Below are 17,278 nucleotides of genomic sequence, written 5' to 3'. Positions count from 1 at the left end.
TCAGCGGTCGGGGTTTCGGGGAGAAGTCGTGATCGGATTGACAAGAGAAAGAGCAGGAGGCGGGACTTCCGTCCTGCTGTTCCGTCAGCTGCCTTCCACGGGCGTCTCCCCGCAACCTTCTCAACTTCCCTTGTTGGTGACTCCGCGCCTGGAAGAAATCCGACGGAACAGGCACGGGGGAGCGTGAGCTGCTGGTGAGAACCCTCTGTGTGCATATGTTTGCGGCTGTTTGAGAGGAGAGACTGAGGGGCTGGGACTGCGGGAGACTGACTGGGGAGTGGGTCAGTGAAAGCGAGGGGTGTGTGAAACGGGCTGTGAGGCTACTGTGACCGAGGGATAGTGACAGCGAGGGGACTATGACTCAGGGTTACTCTTTGCGAGGAGTCTGTGACCTAGGAGCAGTGAATGCGAAGGACTCTGACCTCGAAGAACACCAGGCAGTGACTGCAAGGGGACCGTGACTCCCGGGCAGTGACTCTCAAGGAGACTCTGATCGATGGATAGTGACTGATAGTGACTGACCGAAGGGAACATGAAGCAGCAACTGCGAGGGCACCCTGAACAAGGAGCAGTCACTTTGAGGGATTGACTTGGAGAAGAGGGTGAGACCAGTAATTGGGGATGGTATTGTAGGGTTGTGGCACAGTTGATATAGCGTGTGACCGAAAGACTGTGAGCAGACAGAGGTCGTTAGTGGAAAGCACACTCGTCTGGGACTTATCAGACACACCTGAGTTTAATTGTATGACCAAACTTTTTGTGGTTGGGAAACCTATCTCACCACTGTTAGTTTCTTCATCAATGAATGGGAAGTTTAGATATACATTAATGTCTCCCAAACTGTAAGTTCCATCCAGTTAACCAGCTGTGAATTCATTTTAGTGGATGGCACCCGATTTTTTTTTTTTTTAATGGAACAGGGGCTGGGGCTGTAGCTAAGTGGTAGAGCACTTGCCTTGCATGCGTGAGACTCTGGGTTCGAACCCCAGCACCACATAAAAATAAACAACTAAAAATAAAGATGTTGTGTTCATCTACAGCTAATTTTTTTTTTAAAAAAATGGAATAAGATAGAAATTTTAAGTATATTTACGTAGTAAGGGGATCATTTCACGAAATGTGTTTCACTTAAGTGTATATGAGATTATGATGTAAAATGTATTTTCTACATCATAAAGTGTTTGAAGTAAACGGGGCGGGGTGCAGGCCTGTAATCCCAGCAGTTCTGGCCTGAGGATCTTGAGTTCAAAACCAGCCTCAGCAACGGTGAGGCACTAAGCAATTCAGAGAGATCTTGTCTCTAAATAAAATGCAAAATAGGGCTAGGGATGTGAATCCAGTCCCTGGGTTCAATCCCCAATACAAAAAAAAAAAACAAAACAAAAATGTGTGAAGTAAAGTGTAGTAAAACGTTTGAGAAACGTTGAATTAGGTTATTTCTAAGTTTTCTTCAGAACTAAAATGTAATAATTCTATAATAATTCTATGATTAGGGGCTTGTTTGAAAGTACAGAGATAGTTTGGAAAATGGGATCTGTGGTTGGGACACAGGCTTTATTTGATTGAACTGTCTGGAGGTTTCCTGAATGTAATTGAGATGACTAGTTATGACTAAAGGCTGAAATTTGGGATCTTAGTTGGGAACTAGAAGTTTTATTGAAATAAGGACAGTGACATTTATTGAAGCAGTGAATATTTAGGTGTTTGTGGTAGGAGAAACTGTTAGGAATAGACATTGAGGAAAGGGAAGTTTTGAGGGTAGCAGTAAGGCTTGGGAAGGAAACTGAAAATAGGGATAAAAAACATTCTGCCAAGAATAAAATGGAGGTAAGGAGGTATGACCTTCAGATCTTATTCAATCTTGATATTTAATGATTCTGCAAGTACATAGAGTTGCTAGTAAAAAGAAATTGAGAATGGAATTTGGTGCAGTAACGATGGTAAACAGATGATGAACATCATGGGAAAAAAGGTAGACAAAAGGATGGGTAGTATCAGCAGTGGTGACTAGAGTGCCATATGGGAGGGTCTTTAATGCATTTAGCTATCCAATTTGATGATTTATGTACTGGAGGCTAAGCCTAACATACTGGGAATGGTGTCATACTGTAGGTAATTCAAATGATGTTGCAGTTGCACTGAAATATTTTCTACTCATCTTTCAAGAGGGCTGTTTGTGATGTGGATGAAATTAACTGAGTATTGTTACAACACTTAGGCTTAGGGACTGCATTACTCCCTTTGAGATCCTTTGTGTTGCCTGAATGGAATGATTCTTTTTGACCTATTCTGCTTTGTGCTTTCTCTTCCGAAAACCAATATGGTAGGGCTGGGGATGTAACTCAGTGGGAGAGTGCTTGCATAGCACATGTGAGGCATTGGGTTCAATCCTCAGCAGTACCACATAAAAATAAATAAGTAAAATAAAAGCATTCTTTCCATCTACAACAATAACAAAATATAAAAATAAAAAACCCTAATATGATAGCTTGATTTATGAGAAAATGGACTTTGTTTTCCCCTCAGCATACAATTTCTCTTTGCTTAAATAGGTGGGGTTTTATTTTTCTTGGGGAGCTCCTCTTTGGATATGTGATCCTTTAAGGAGAATGGTTTATTCCAATAGAGCCTTGGATTCAGAAGTCCCAGATTACTTTATCTGATGTCAATATTGACTCATTTTGGGAGTATGAAAAGTTTTATTGCAATTTCTCTTGTTTTAGTTTTCCTAAATAATTGAATTATAAGTTATATTATTTGCAAACCAGATTTGTAGGTAGCTACTTTAAAAAAAAGTCTTTTTCCTCCTTTCTTTTTGTAATCACAAGTTGAAGTTGAAAGTTGTGTTAATTTGAGACTTTCTGTGTTTAAACTAGGATGACTGCCAATGAGCTAAGGGAACCCATGGATCTACTAGGCTGTTATATCACATGCACAAGTATTTGCAAACCAGTTTGAAGTGAGGGCTGCTAAAAATAGTGACATTGGTCTTTGCTCTATCCTAGAGAACATAATAAGTGTGTGACTCTTTTTTTTTTTTTTTTTTTTGGAACTGGGGGTCGAACCCAGGGCTTTGCGAATGCAAGGCAGACGCTTTGCCACTGAGCTACATCCCAGCCCAAGTTGTGTGACTCTTAACAGAAAAGACTTTTGTTTTTTTTTTTTTAATTTGCAGAGTTCCATTAGATGTAACTAATATAGATGTGCTTACTTTTTGGTCCTAGAACAGGGGTCTTAATCTTTTTTGTCATGACTCCTTTGGCAGTATGGTGAAACCTGTGGAATCTTTTGAAATGGGATCTTGCTGTGTTGCCCAGGCTATCCTTGAACTCATGGTCCTCCTTCCTCTGCCTCCTGAGCAGCTGGAATTACGGTCAAGGGCCACTATACCTGGCTTGGAATGATGTTTTTATATGCAACAAAACAAAATAAAACAAAACAAAAACTCATAGAATTATAAGAAAAGCCAATTGGAATAGGTATCAAAATATTTTTAAGTGTATGATATAGCACTATATGTGTTTTTTATTAATACAGTAAATAATGCTTATTGTCTATCAGTAGGTCTTATAACTACAGTAATTTAAAAATGGTTTTCGGTGTAAATACTATTTAAAGAGAATTTGTAGCAAGAATAAGAAATTGGGCTGGGGTTATAGCTCAATGGTAGAGCACTTGTGAGGCACTGGATTCAATCCTCAGTGCCACATAAAAAACAAATAAAAATAAAAGGTATTGTGTCCATCTACATCTAAATTAAAAAAAAAAAACTTATCCATGATTTCTATTGGTGGCAGTCTATTTATCTACTAAGTCTATTATTAACATTTGTGGCTTATGCTTATTGTTCATAACTGAAAGAAATGGTGATTTGATCAGAAGTTAGTGAAAATAGATATGTAACTTTTTTGGATCCAAATTCACAGACTTCCTGAATTCTATCATAGACCCTGCCTTAGAGATATGTTTCCTAACCTTCTCTAGGAAGAGCACACAGGTTTTACTCACTAAATCTTCTGATAGAATAGTGGCAGGGTAAGATTGTTGAACTATTAAGAACTGGTACAAATGTCCCTTGGTATTTCTAGGATAGTCTCTATCCTAAAATATGTGGCCAGTTCCAAGCATAAATTTTATTTTGTTGTATGGCTAAACCAGGGTCTTGCAAGAATAGTGATCGTTCTATGTTTGTTGAATAAGGGTTTCTCTGGAGAAATTAGAGTGAAGAGATCAAGTTCAAAGCTCAAATCTTAGATGTAGCAATTTATGGGCCTCAGATATTGAACAGTAACATTGAACTTTAGCTTAAAACTAATCTGTTAGTGTAGGTGATGTGAAATTCACCTTTTTTATTTAGGTGAATTTTTTTTTTTTTTTACTTAGAAGTTCTCCAATCAGGCATTCTTTTGATTTATTCTATATAGTGTGGTGATATATACAGGCTAGTTACCTAAACTACAGTAGTCCTAAATCAGGAAATTATTTCTTGAAATAATCCTATTATTAGCACCATTTCCACTTTAGGTTACACAGATCTAGGAAAATTTGTCACCAAATTATTAAAACTCATTCTGTCTTCATCTAGAATGGGAGTTGCAGATTTCTTTGGTAAAGGGCTAGATAGCAAACGTTTTAGATATTGCAGGTCATATAGTCTCTGTTGCAGCTACTTAGTTCTGTTGTAGTACAGAAGCAGCCAGGGACAATATATCAGTGAATGAGCCTGCTGTTTTCCAGTAAAATTTCAGTAAAAATTTCAAAAACAGGCAGTGGGCCATCTTTGGCCTGCCAAATATAGTTTGCTAACCCCTGATCCAGGAGTTCTAATGGTTCTTGAAGCCCATTCCTTCCTATTTTGGGTTAGCCATATCCTCCTTCAAGCTTCAAAGGACTTCCTATAGGGGGGTGATACCATTGTACTGTTACCTGCTGAAAGATCTGAACATACAGCATGACATGATTAATGAATGCCAAAAGTATTAGATGTACCTCTTGGAATTTATAGAACTTGCCTTTTTAAGCGCCATCATGGTAGAAGTAGGTAAATATCCCACATAAGAAATAAGCTTGCTTACTTAGCCTTGGAACTGGGCATTGGTAAGCCAGCAGAAAAATGCTGAGTATAGAGTTTTACTGAAGAAAATAAGGTTAAGTCCAGAAATGGGGGAAATAGGAACAGAATGCTAAGTTTGAATCAGATTTTTGAAGCATAGGAGCCTATAATTACAACTTGCTATCACTGAGGTAGTTACATAGTTTAGGAAACTGAGTTGACCTTCTGTTTTGCCCTGGGCTGTTTGCCATGTCTAAAAGGAAGTTGAATGAAAGGGATTAGGTTGGAGTCCTTAAAAGTGTCATCATTAAGACAGACATGGGGCTGGGGCTGTAGTGCAGAGTGCTTGCCTAGCATGTGTGAGGTACTGGGTTTGATTCTTAGCACCATATAAAAATAAGTAAAATAAAAGCATGCCATCTATCTACAACTATCAAAAAATTATTTAAAAAAAAGACATGTGCACATTAGCCCCCAGATTTCATCTTCTTCAAGAATTGATATTGAAAAAATACTTGACTAGATCTGTCCTTGGTGTCTTCGCACTACTACTATGTTCTCTCCACAAACATTTTCCACTTCTGTAGCAAAGTTAATGCATCCAAGCAAGCATTTATTAGAACATAGAAGAACAAGGGGAGCAGTGTGTACTAGGAGATGAGTCAGCAGAAATTATGCCAGATTTTATGAATCTAAGTAAAAAAAAATCAGTACACACTGCATTTTGAATCCCGAGAGGACTTTGGAGACCCTGAAGTACTCATAGGCTGCATGAGGGTGGTGGTGGAAGGCAGGTGAGCATGTAATGTCCATATTTAGAATCTGTTCTCACATGGAGAATTTCAGTGACTAAGATACAGTGACTTATCTAGAGACTGAATGGGTAGCAGTGTTGGATGATGCCTTACAAATGCTGCAGTCTGGCTGTCAGCGCCCCCTTCAGCCTTCTCGTGTTATACATCTTTTGACAAATTTTTCTGTAAGGAAAAAGGAAATTTTGGCCTACCTTTGTAGAGCTCGTGAAGGAGATTCTCTATTTATGTCTGACTGCTTTTCTTTTTCTTTTTTTATATTTATTTTTTAGTTATAGGTGGACACAATATTTTTATGTGGTGCTGAGGACCAAACCCAGTGCCTCACACATTCTAGACAAGTATTCTACCTCTGAGCCGCAACCCTAGCCCACTGACTGCTTTTCTTTCTGACTCATCCCCATTTAATTTATGTGGGTGCTATGACTGAAAGCCAGGATCCATCTGCAGGGCATTAGGTGACCTGCATTGGCTCTGAAAAGGTGCCATCATTTTCCAATCCTGTCTCCCACTGGACAAAGAAAGATATTAAGGCAGTCTCTATGTGTATACATATTTTTTTCCTCTTGAATATAGAAATTTATAGTCACCTCCTTTTCCAGGGCTATCACTGCATCTTTCTTTGAATGGTATTGGTTGATTACAAACGATGCAGTTATCATAAACAGTCTGAGAAATGTTGTTCCTATTTGTTGGAAATATTTAAATGGTTACTGGGCAATTGTGAATGTTGTAAAGATGATGGTATTTTAGGTACTGTTAAATTTCAGTATAATGACTTAAAAAGCTGTTAAAACATTATGATATGCACCCTCCAACATAGTGTTGGTGGTTGATTAGGGCCGTGAGGCCAAGCATTAACTACCTCTTGGGGATCCTGTGGGAAGCAACTGCAGCCGCCATCTCTTTCATCTCTTCTGGGACAGGAGCCAGGGCCAGACAGGATCTCCCTAAGCTACCCAGGCTGGCCTCTCAAGCAGCTGGGATTACAGGTTTTACACATCTGTAAGTAGACCTCTTGGGAACTCTGTTAGCCAACCCAATGGTGTCCTCTACTACCATGTCTCTAGAATTTCACTATGAAACAAAGTGTGTGGTTTTCACCTACTTGTGACTCTCTCAAGAACAACATCTTCTCTCACCCCAAGGGGCTCAACTAGATAAAGTTTCACAATTTCTGGACCCAGAAGTGTATAAAAAAATTATTTTTTTATTTTTATTTTTTGTAGTTGTAGATGGACAGAATGCCGTTATTTTATTTGTTTATTTTTATGTGGTGCTGAAGATCCAACCCAGTGCCTCACTCATGCTAGGCAAGTGCTCTGCCACTGAGCTATAGCCCCAGCCCCATGGACCCACAAGTATTTTTAAAAGTTAAATCTGAAATTGAAGAAAAGCTAAAATCTCTGGACAAAGAAATTTCTGAAGTCTTCACCAGCACAGGGTTTGACCATCACATTTCTACAGTGTTTAGCCCTGCTAACCCAGAAAGCTCAATAGAGAGGACTGCTTGGTCCATTTTGGAGAAAGCATTGCAGGAACTGAGAGAACCTCTGCATAAAGCATTGCAAATCCTCCTCAGCCAATGAGTTACCTTTGCTGAATGGAAATTTGCTTCTCTAAGTAGTCTCCAATCTCATGCTGTGCTGGATTGTGTGAGTTTTGTTTTAGATGAACAGTGTCATTTCTTTTCTCACTTTTCTTTATTGTTTTTTTCTTGTGCTTTCCCAAAGCATCTCTGTGTTTTGAATTGACAACTTTGCTTCTAAGTAGTAATTTAACTGTTCCAACAAAGATTTAATGCTTTGTATTATTTGTTGAGATATCGGATTTCAACAGATGCATTTAACTGTGGTGTAAACATAAGCTATTGCACTTGTCTTGACCACTTTTTACTATGGTTCTTTCTAGTTGGCCAACATAGATAATGGCTGGGGTTTTATGCATTGTAATGTGTTAACATTATATTTTAGATATCTGTATATAAGATTATATCTACATCCCAGATATTGCTAAACTTTTGGGTTGCACATCTGTCCATGGAATATTTCACATTCTTATAGTGGACTTCCCTCCTATATATGGATCCTATATAATATATATATATATATATATATATATATATATATATATATATATATATATCATATATTTTAAAAAAGTTTTTTTATAGTTGTAGATGGACAGAATGCCTTTTTTTATTTGTTTTTAAATATTTTATTTTTAGTTGCCTATGGATCTTTATTTTATTTATTTATTTACATGTGGTGCTGAGAATTGAACCCAGTTCACTGAGCTATGCAACCCCAGCCCTTATTTGTTTATTTTTATGTGGTGCCGAGGATCCAATCCAGTGCCTCATGCATGCTAGGCAGGACCTCTGCCACTGAGCTTCTGCCACTGAGCTACAGCCCCAGCCCTGGATCTGACCATATTAAACTAATTAAAATGAAAGTATATTAAAATTAAAAAATATTATGATGTGCTTATTATACCTAGAATATCCTTATCCTCTCACGTACCTTTTCTCTATACTGGATCAGTAGCAAAGTTGATGTGTCTAGGTGGCATCTATTGGAACATGAAGGAAACTGGAGAGTAATTTTTACATTATTTTAAGCATTATTATTAAATAATTCCACAAGCTGTGGTGGTACATAAAAGTTAGTAGATATGAGTGAACCGATGGTTGATCTAAGAGGGCCATTGAGAAAAGGGAAAAAAACAATAAACCTTGAGAGACCTAAAAGTCAAATTTTAAACATTACTAGTCTAGAGGAAAGGTATGAGGATGAATCTTTTTAATTTCTGAATTCTTTTAGGGTTATTGTTATAAAATGTATATGATATGGTGTTTTCTTCCTCTTCATCATATCCTCAGATATAGAAATGTTTATAGTAAAACCCAGAAAGCATTAGATATATTTTTAAACTTAAAGAATATATAAAACATATATTCAAAATTAAAAGAGTCTTAAGACTTCAATTTGAAAAGTATAATGTAAAGTATAAAATAAAACACAAAAGTTATCTTTAGAAAAATAGAAGAACTAGGGCTAGGGATATAACTCAAGAGGTAGAGAGCCTGTCTAGAAAAATAAAAGTAATAGGGCTGGGGCTGGGGCTGGGGCTCAGTAGTAGTGCACTTGGCCTGGCACATGTGAGGCACTGGGTTCAATTCTCGGCACCATGTATAAAGAAATAAAATAAAGGTCTATCAACAACTAAAAACACACACACACACACACACACACACAAATAGAAGTATATGTAAGCAGAAAACAAATAGAATAAACAGATAAGAAATAGTGGAAACAGATGAAGCAAAATACTTTTTCAAAAAATCATAGCAGCTTTCTGTTACTACATTGATTCAGTTAAACAATGGGCAATTACTGTACACTAGGGCTCATTACTAGGTACTGCATGTTTGAATTATGATTTTTTTTTGTTCCAAGTGGTAAAAACAAACAAACAGCTTGATAGGTTTAAGCAAGAGGAGAATATATTGATTGGCATAATCAAACAGTTCTTGATCTGGTTTATCATCAGTAGCTCTGTTTTCTTTGTGTTGCTTGACTCCAGAAAGGCTTTCCTTCTAGTTACAGAAGGGTCATTACGTAGTTACAGAATGGTTCCTAGAGCCACATCCCCAGGTTTAAATACACAAAGAAAGAACTAATAATCTTTGTCCAGGCATTTCCTGAGATTTGCTCTGATTGGATTTACTTAGGTCACTTACCATGGCCCTTCCCCCGCCACCCTACACCCTGGTTTTCTGTGGTCAGGGAGTATGATGTGGTCATTGGTTTAGGTTTGGCACATTCTGCTATTAGGGCTGAGGATGAAGCCACGCTGAACAGATAGATGAGTTTCCAGATGACAAGGTGGTCTTTTCAGATTAGGGTTATTATAAGAGTTTATAGTCTAATTTCTCATTTGATTCTTACCATGTTTCAGAAGGTAAGTACATTTTACCAGAACCTTTCTTAGACACATGAAGAAATTCCTAGCATTAAGGGACTTACCTTAACCTACAGTTAAGGAACCAGGGGGACCTGGAATTAAATCTCAGTTCATATGTTGTGATTCCTGGTGTAGCAGCACCTCCACTTTTCTACTCTGGATCAAACCAAAACAAGCCCCTGGAGTGCCTAAGTACTCTGCTAGTGATATGCTTAGAAGGGAGGCCAGTTTTATGAAAAGTGAAATTAAATTCCTCTCTAACATAGTGTGTCCTGGTCAACATGCAATAAGTGATCATGACTAAGTGAATCTGTGATTGTATTATATAATGGGTCATAGAGTGTTGTAGTTAAGAGCACAGACCTCAAGTCAAAATTTATGAGTTCATATCTTATATTTGATAAAGGGGCTAAAAGCATGCAATGGAAGAAGGATAGCATCTTCAACAAATGGTGCTGGGAAATCTGGAAATCCATTTGCATCAAAATGAAACTGAATCCCTTTCTCTCGCCATGCACAAAAGTTAACTCAAAATGGATCAAGGAGCTTGATATCAAATCAGAGACACGGCGTCTGATAGAAGAAAAAGTTGGCTATGATCTACATACTGTGGGGTCGGGCTCCAAATTCCTCAATAGGACACCCATAGCGCAAGAGTTAATAACTAGAATCAACAAATGGGACTTACTTAAACTGAAAAGTTTTTTCTCACCAAAAGAAACAATAAGAGAGGTAAATAGGGAGCCTACATCCTGGGAACAAATCTTTACTCCTCACACTTCAGATAGAGCCCTAATATCCAGAATATACAAAGAACTCAAAAAATTAGACAATAAGATAACAAATAACCCACTCAACAAATGGGCCAAGGACCTGAACAGACACTTCTCAGAGGAGGACATACAGTCAATCAATAAGTACATGAAAAAATGCTCACCATCTCTAGCAGTCAGAGGAATGCAAATCAAAACCACCCTAAGATACCATCTCACTCCAGTAAGATTGGCAGCCACTATGAAGTCAAACAACAACAAGTGCTGGCGAGGATGAAAAGGGTACACTTGTTCATTGTTGGTGGGACTGCAAATTGGTGCAGCCAATTTGGAAAGCAGTATGGAGATTTCTTGGAAAGCTGGGAATGGAACCACCATTTGACCCAGCTATTCCCCTTCTCGGTCTATTCCCTAAAGACCTAATAAGAGCATGCTACAGGGACACTGCTACATCGATGTTCATAGCAGCACAATTCACGATAGCAAGATTGTGGAACCAACCTAGATGCCCTTCAATAGATGAATGGATAAAAAAATGTGGCATTTATACACAATGGAGTATTACTCTGCATTAAAAAATGACAAAATCATAGAATTTGGAGGGAAATGGATGGCATTAGAGCAGATTATGCTAAGTGAAGCTAGCCAATCCCTAAAAAACAAATGCCAAATGTCTTCTTTGATATAAGGGGAGTAACTAAGGACAGAGTAGGGACGAAGAGCATGAGAATTAACATTAAACAGGGATGAGAGGTGGGAGGGAAAGGGAGAGAGAAGGGAAATTGCATGGAAATGGAAGGTGATCCTCAGGGTTATACAAAATTACATACAAGAAGAAGTGAGGGGTAAGGGAAGAATAATACAAGTGGAAGAAATGATTTACAGTAGAGGGGGTAGAGAGAGTAGAGGGGAGGGGAGGGGAGAGGAGGGGGGATAGTAGAGGATAGGAAAGGCAGCAGAATACAACAGACACTAGAATGGCAATGTGTAAATCAATGGAAGTGTAAATGATGTGATTCAGCAATCTGTATACGGGGTAAAAATGGGAAAAAAAATAAAATAAAATAAAAAATAAGTCTATCAAAAAAAAATTATGAGTTCAAGTACTGGGCTGGCCACCTTTGTTTTACAAGTAAAGTTTTATTGGAATATAGAAAAAATCCATTTTTACTGTGTGGTAGGTGTGTGAATGATTTCAGTCAAGTCATTTAATCTAGCTGTGCTTCAGTTTCCTCATGTATAAAATAAAGATAATAGCATTATCTACCTTGTAGGATTGTTGTGAGAATTAAGTTATTTAATATATTTAAAACTTATTGACATAGGAAGTACTCTGAGTGTTAGTTATATAACTATAATAATAATAAATTATTATTTTAATTAATATAAATATAGGTATATTTACATAAAATAATAACAACAACCAGTATTGTTTTGCAGTACCAGGGATTGAAATCACACATACTCTACCACTGAGCTACATCCCCAACCCTTTGTATTTTTTATTCTAAGACAGGATCTTGTTATGTTGCCCAGGCTGGCCTGGAACTTGCAATTTTCCTGCCTTGGCCTCCTGAATACCTGGGATTGCAGCCTGCACCATTGTTCCTAGCTAGTTATAATTATTATAATCACTATTATCATTATAATCTTTGGGGCTGTCATGTAGAAATGTGGATTGGATATTTGCATTGTGAAATGGATTTATATTCTATTGAATACCATAACTACTAAGAATTCTAAATACAGTCTGTATTCTATTTTCTGGAGATAATCTCTTTTTTTGTATTTTACATAAAGAGTATTAAGGGTGGATCGAAATGAAGAGAGAGGCTTCTAGTGATATGTCATATTGGAATATGGGAACATATGTCTGTCCTGATCAGCATTTTCAGGAGTACCTTCGATATAGACATAAAAGCCATGTTTATTTTTTTCATATTTATAGTTTTTATAACTTGTGATAAATAGCTAATGTAATAGATGTCATTCAAGATTTGGAATTATCTCAACAGATTAGAACAAACAGACCAACCAATATTAACTTCACAGGATTGTGACCAACAAGATCAACTTTAAAAAAGGAATGAATGTATAATCTTCAGGCAAATAAGTATATAGATCCAGGATAGTGGAAGTCTAGCTTGGGAAGTTCATATGAAAAAGGCTTAGAGGTTTTAAATAACAATATACTAAAACACCAGTGATTTCTCAGAATGCTACTGTAATCTTGAACTTCATTGATGGGTGTCCAGGAATAAATACCTCACTATGGCCTCCATTTAGTGGGTAGGTCAAAATAGATGACACAAAGTCCTAGCACTTAATTGTTTACAGATTCTTCCTCCTTTTTTTTGAGAGTATTATTGTAGAATAAATATTTATACTTAGTGTGCATATTATTTGTTCATTCAACAAACATTTTAGCACTCATTATTTACAAGGAATAATGGCACTGGAAACATAGCCACGATCCCTATTTCAGAGAATCTCCCTGACAGAGCTCACATAATTACAAGAATTTTGTTTTGGTTACCAAGATAAAAAAAAAAAAAGATCAACATATTGGAAATTAGCAGCATTGGAAAATGATGGTTGAAAGAGAAGAATCACAGAAATGACAGAAAGCATAACATAGTTTTAAAACCCAGCTTTACAGAACTTAGTCAGGCCAGAGTTCCAGAGTTGTCAAGAAAAGTTAATAGCTAATGAAAGGAGAGCGTGGAAAATTTTTAGAAGTATTTCCATTTAATTGTTGAAGTAACAAAGTTTTGCTCTTAAAGAAGTTTGAATGATCTCAATCTAAAGCCAGTCATTCCTCATAATTTGAAATTATTTTAGTTTTTCTTTTGCTTGTTTGTTGTTGTTGCTGTTTTGTGGTGCTGGAGATCAAACCCAGGGCCTCATACATTCAGTGCTCTACCACTGAGCCATATTACCAGCCCATACTTCAGGTTTTGACATGTTATATTCAGAAGAGAAAGTCTTGTTCTACTTTGTTGAGCCTCCTTTGGGCCAATGAGAAATCATTGATTTCACTTCTGGGAATATGGACATACTATGTGTTTGGAAGTGGTTGAGAGATAGTGAGGGGAATTTTGAGGAACAGTTATAGGAAATGTTTGGCCATGGAAAGGGGAGACTTAAGGAACATGAGTTATGTTTTCATGTATTTGAAAAGCTACAATAAAGTATACTTTTTCTTTATTGAAGAAATAAAGGGACAGTACTAGCCCTTTAAGTTGAAGCCTCCTACCTTAGAAAGCAGATTTCATCTAATTGAGAAGAATTAACTTTTTTTTTTAGTTGTTGCACTGACACAATATTAGTTCAATTTATCAAGGCCCTAAGCAGCTTAGTGAGAACCATATCTCTAAATAAAATACAAAAAAGATCTAGGGATGTGGCTCAGTGGTTGAGTTTAATTAAACTCTGGATTTAATCCCTGGTACCAAAAACAAACAAACATTAAGAGAATTTCAGTAATTTTAAAGTGTTTGGGCATACAGGTGCTATATAATTGCTAATAGTAGAGGGGTAGTAATGTTTCTTCATCATAATTTAACATCAGACTCCAGAAGAGTTCTTGCTAGAATAGTGATTTTTAAAGTGGTATAGGGGTAAGGATGGGGGAGAGAAATGTAGTATACACTTCATATTTTATGATACTTTTGCATTGAAAGTAAACTTTTAAATCCCTGGGGTGGGTACCAGGGATTTAACTCAGGGGTATTCGCCCACTGAGCCACATCCTTAGCCCTATTTTGTATTTTATTTAGAGATAGGGTCTTACTGAGTTGCTTAGCACCTCACTTTTGCTGAGGCTGGCTTTGAACTCTCCATCTTCCTGTCTAAGCCTCCCAAGGGCTTGGGATTACAGGTGTGTGCCACTGCACCTAGTGAAAGTATACTTTTTATAATTGTAGTACTATGGTTTGGATATTATTTGAGTGTGCTTCCCAAGAGTTCACGTGTTGAAATTTAATCCCCATTGTGAGGTATTAAGAGGATGTAAACTTTTTTTTTTTTTTTTTTTTTTTTAGAGAGAGAGAGGGAGAGAGAGAATTTTTTTTTTAATATTTATTTTTTAGTTATTGGCAGACACAACATCTTCGTTTGTATGTGGTGCTGAGGATCGAACCCGGGCCGCACGCATGCCAGGCGAGCGCACTACCGCTTGAGCCACATCCCCAGCCCAAGAGGATGTAAACTTAATCCAGCTATAGTGTTTAGAGGTGGTTGAGATGTTTAGGAGGTGATTAGGACTAGATAAGATCATCAGGGTAGAGCTCCATGATCGAATACTGGTAGCTTTATAAGAAGCGAGAGAGAAACCAAAACAGACATGCATGTTCCTTGTCTCTAGCTATGTGATATTCTCTGCCCACCCCAAGATACTGCTAGCAAAAAGGCTGTCACTAACCAAATGTGGGCCTTGAGTCTCCAAATCATGATCTAAGTAAACTAACTTCTTTCCTTCCTTCCTTTGGCCACAGTGGGGACCAGAAAGGTAAAGCTACCAGCACCATGCAATGCCTGCTAGGCAGCATGTAGAACCAGCCCCAAAGACTAACTGTGTGTTCTGTGACCAGCAAAGCCATGAGGTATAGCTGCTCAATGATTTGGGGATCCACCCCTTGCCACAGTGTGCACAGTATCTTGGAGCTTTGGTTTGGTTTTGATTTTGATTTGAACCGATTACTTCTTTCTACTGCCTCTATCTTCTGTTTGGAATAGAAGTATTCATTTTATCCTTATTCCACCATTTTATTTTAGATGTCTGTAACTTGTTTTTAATTTTATAGGGGCTCACAACTGTAAATGGTTGCCTTGAGCCTCCAATGAGACTTTGAACTTGGACTTTTAAATGATGCTGGAACTACTTAAGACTTTGGTACCATGGCGTGGAATGAGTGTATTTTGCATTGTGAGATAGATATGAAACTTTATAGTTGGGAGCAGGCATGGAATGCTTTGGTTTATATGCTTTTGTTTTTTGGGGGGTACTGGGGGTACCCAGGGGCACTTTACCACTTTACATTCCTAGCCTTTTTTTATTTTTTTAATTTTGAGACAGTGTCTCCTTAAGTTATCTCACTAAGTTGCTAAGACTGGCCCCAAATTGGTGATCCTCCTCCCTCAGCCTCCTGAGTCACTGGGATTACAGTTGTGTGCCACCACAGCTGGTTTACATATGGGATCTTTAAGAAATGGAGTGTAATGGAGATTATGGGGGTGGGGGCTTCCCTTAAAGGGATTAAGGTAGTTCCACTGGGATCCTGAGTTAGTTTTCTCAAGAGGGTTGTTATAAAAAGAATAAACTTGACCCCTCCCCTCTCCCTGGCTTCCTGTGTGGTCATGTGATCTCTTCCTCTTGAATATGTATGTTCCCACCATTATGATGACATCTGCCAGTAGGCCTTCACCAGAGATTGAGCATAAGGAGCCAACTGATCTTGGGCTTTCAGACTCTAAATCTGTATGTTAAATAAACCTCTTTTCTTTATAAAAAAGCTTTTTTTTCAGGTATTTTATTGTTACAATGAAAAACAGACTAAAACAGTAATCATAGGAGGAAAACCTAATATCTCTTTTGATGTAGGGATACATAAAAGGTAAGCTTATGGCACATGATGACAACTACTACTACTGAGTAATAATAGCAGCTAATATTTATAAGCAATTACTATGCCAGGTACTGAGCTAAGGCTTTACCTGGATTATCCCACTTAAACATTATTTGATAGATAATACTTATAAGACTTGGAGAGATTAAGGAATTTGTCTAAGTGCCAAGTGGTAGAGAATAGGATTCGTACTTAGGTAATCTGATTTTAGGTTTGGATTTCTTAATCACTGCACTATACTGACAGGGTGAGGTTAAAGATTTTTACATTTCTCAAAATGCAACATAGGTAAAAAAAGTACTAAGAAACACTCTCTTCCTTAGCCATTTGATGAGAGAGATTTATATAGGATGGAGAGCGATTTTTGTTAAAGAATATATGTGACCAGCTGAAATACAGATAGAATATTACTATTATATACCAAAGGGTTATATAAGTTAACAGTAATAATGGCTGCCTTAATTTTTTTTCTATGCTTGTGAATTTTACTTTAGCTTTTTTTTTTTTTTTTTTTTTTGATACTGGGGATTGAACTCAGGCACTCAATCACTGAGCCACATCCCCAGCCCTATTTTGTATTTTTGTAGAAACAGGATCTCACTGAGTTGCTTAGCATCTGGATTTTGCTGAGGCTGGCTTTGAACTTGTAGTCCTCCTACCTTAGCCTCCTAAACTGCTGGGATTATAGGCATGCGCCACTGCACCCAGCTTACTTTAAATAGGTAGTCACCAGTCTTTTTTTTTCTTGTCCCAAATCCCATTTGTGGTATGTTAAAGTATGCTTTGAGTTATATTCTTTGTGTCTTTTTTTTTAAACTCGTGAAATAGAGCCAGTGTCACAAGATCTAGAGACTCATTTAGAGACCTTAGATATTGCTAGGCTTTAAAATATCTTTGATAGCCACATTGATAATATTAACTCTTGGAGTAAAAAGCCTTTTTTTTTGTTTTTAGTATGATAATATCTGGTATGTTTGGCTAGTTAAATTCAATCATATGATAAGATGATATAGTACTTTAAGAAATAAACATTTTAAAACAAAGCAA

General features: G+C 37.4%; 1 protein-coding gene and 1 pseudogene across 3 annotated transcripts in view; both read left to right on the top strand.

Moving 5' to 3' along the window:
- The first annotated feature begins 55 nt into the window (after nucleotides 1–55).
- The window catches only part of PCYT1A (phosphate cytidylyltransferase 1A, choline), a 61,301-nt gene continuing 44,078 nt past the window's right edge, over nucleotides 56–17,278 (top strand). Inside the window, exon 1 of one of the 2 annotated variants that reach the window (XM_081302005.1) lies at nucleotides 56–194. The gene's annotated coding sequence lies outside the window, so the exon portion shown is untranslated. Of the gene's footprint in view, nucleotides 195–430; nucleotides 603–17,278 lie in introns of those variants that run through there. The other variant, XM_081302006.1, reaches the window with a different exon arrangement.
- Nucleotides 6,861–7,454, top strand: LOC308653380 (bcl-2-like protein 13; annotated as a pseudogene). Its single transcript has 2 exons — nucleotides 6,861–7,056; nucleotides 7,211–7,454. The product of its transcript is annotated as a bcl-2-like protein 13 (transcript).

The sequence above is a fragment of the Spermophilus citellus genome (assembly GCF_964194105.1).
Source record: "Spermophilus citellus genome assembly, chromosome: 7".
Lineage (NCBI taxonomy): Eukaryota > Metazoa > Chordata > Mammalia > Rodentia > Sciuridae > Spermophilus > Spermophilus citellus.
Note: the sequence above shows the minus strand (reverse complement) of the source record. Positions and strands in the feature narration are given on the sequence as shown.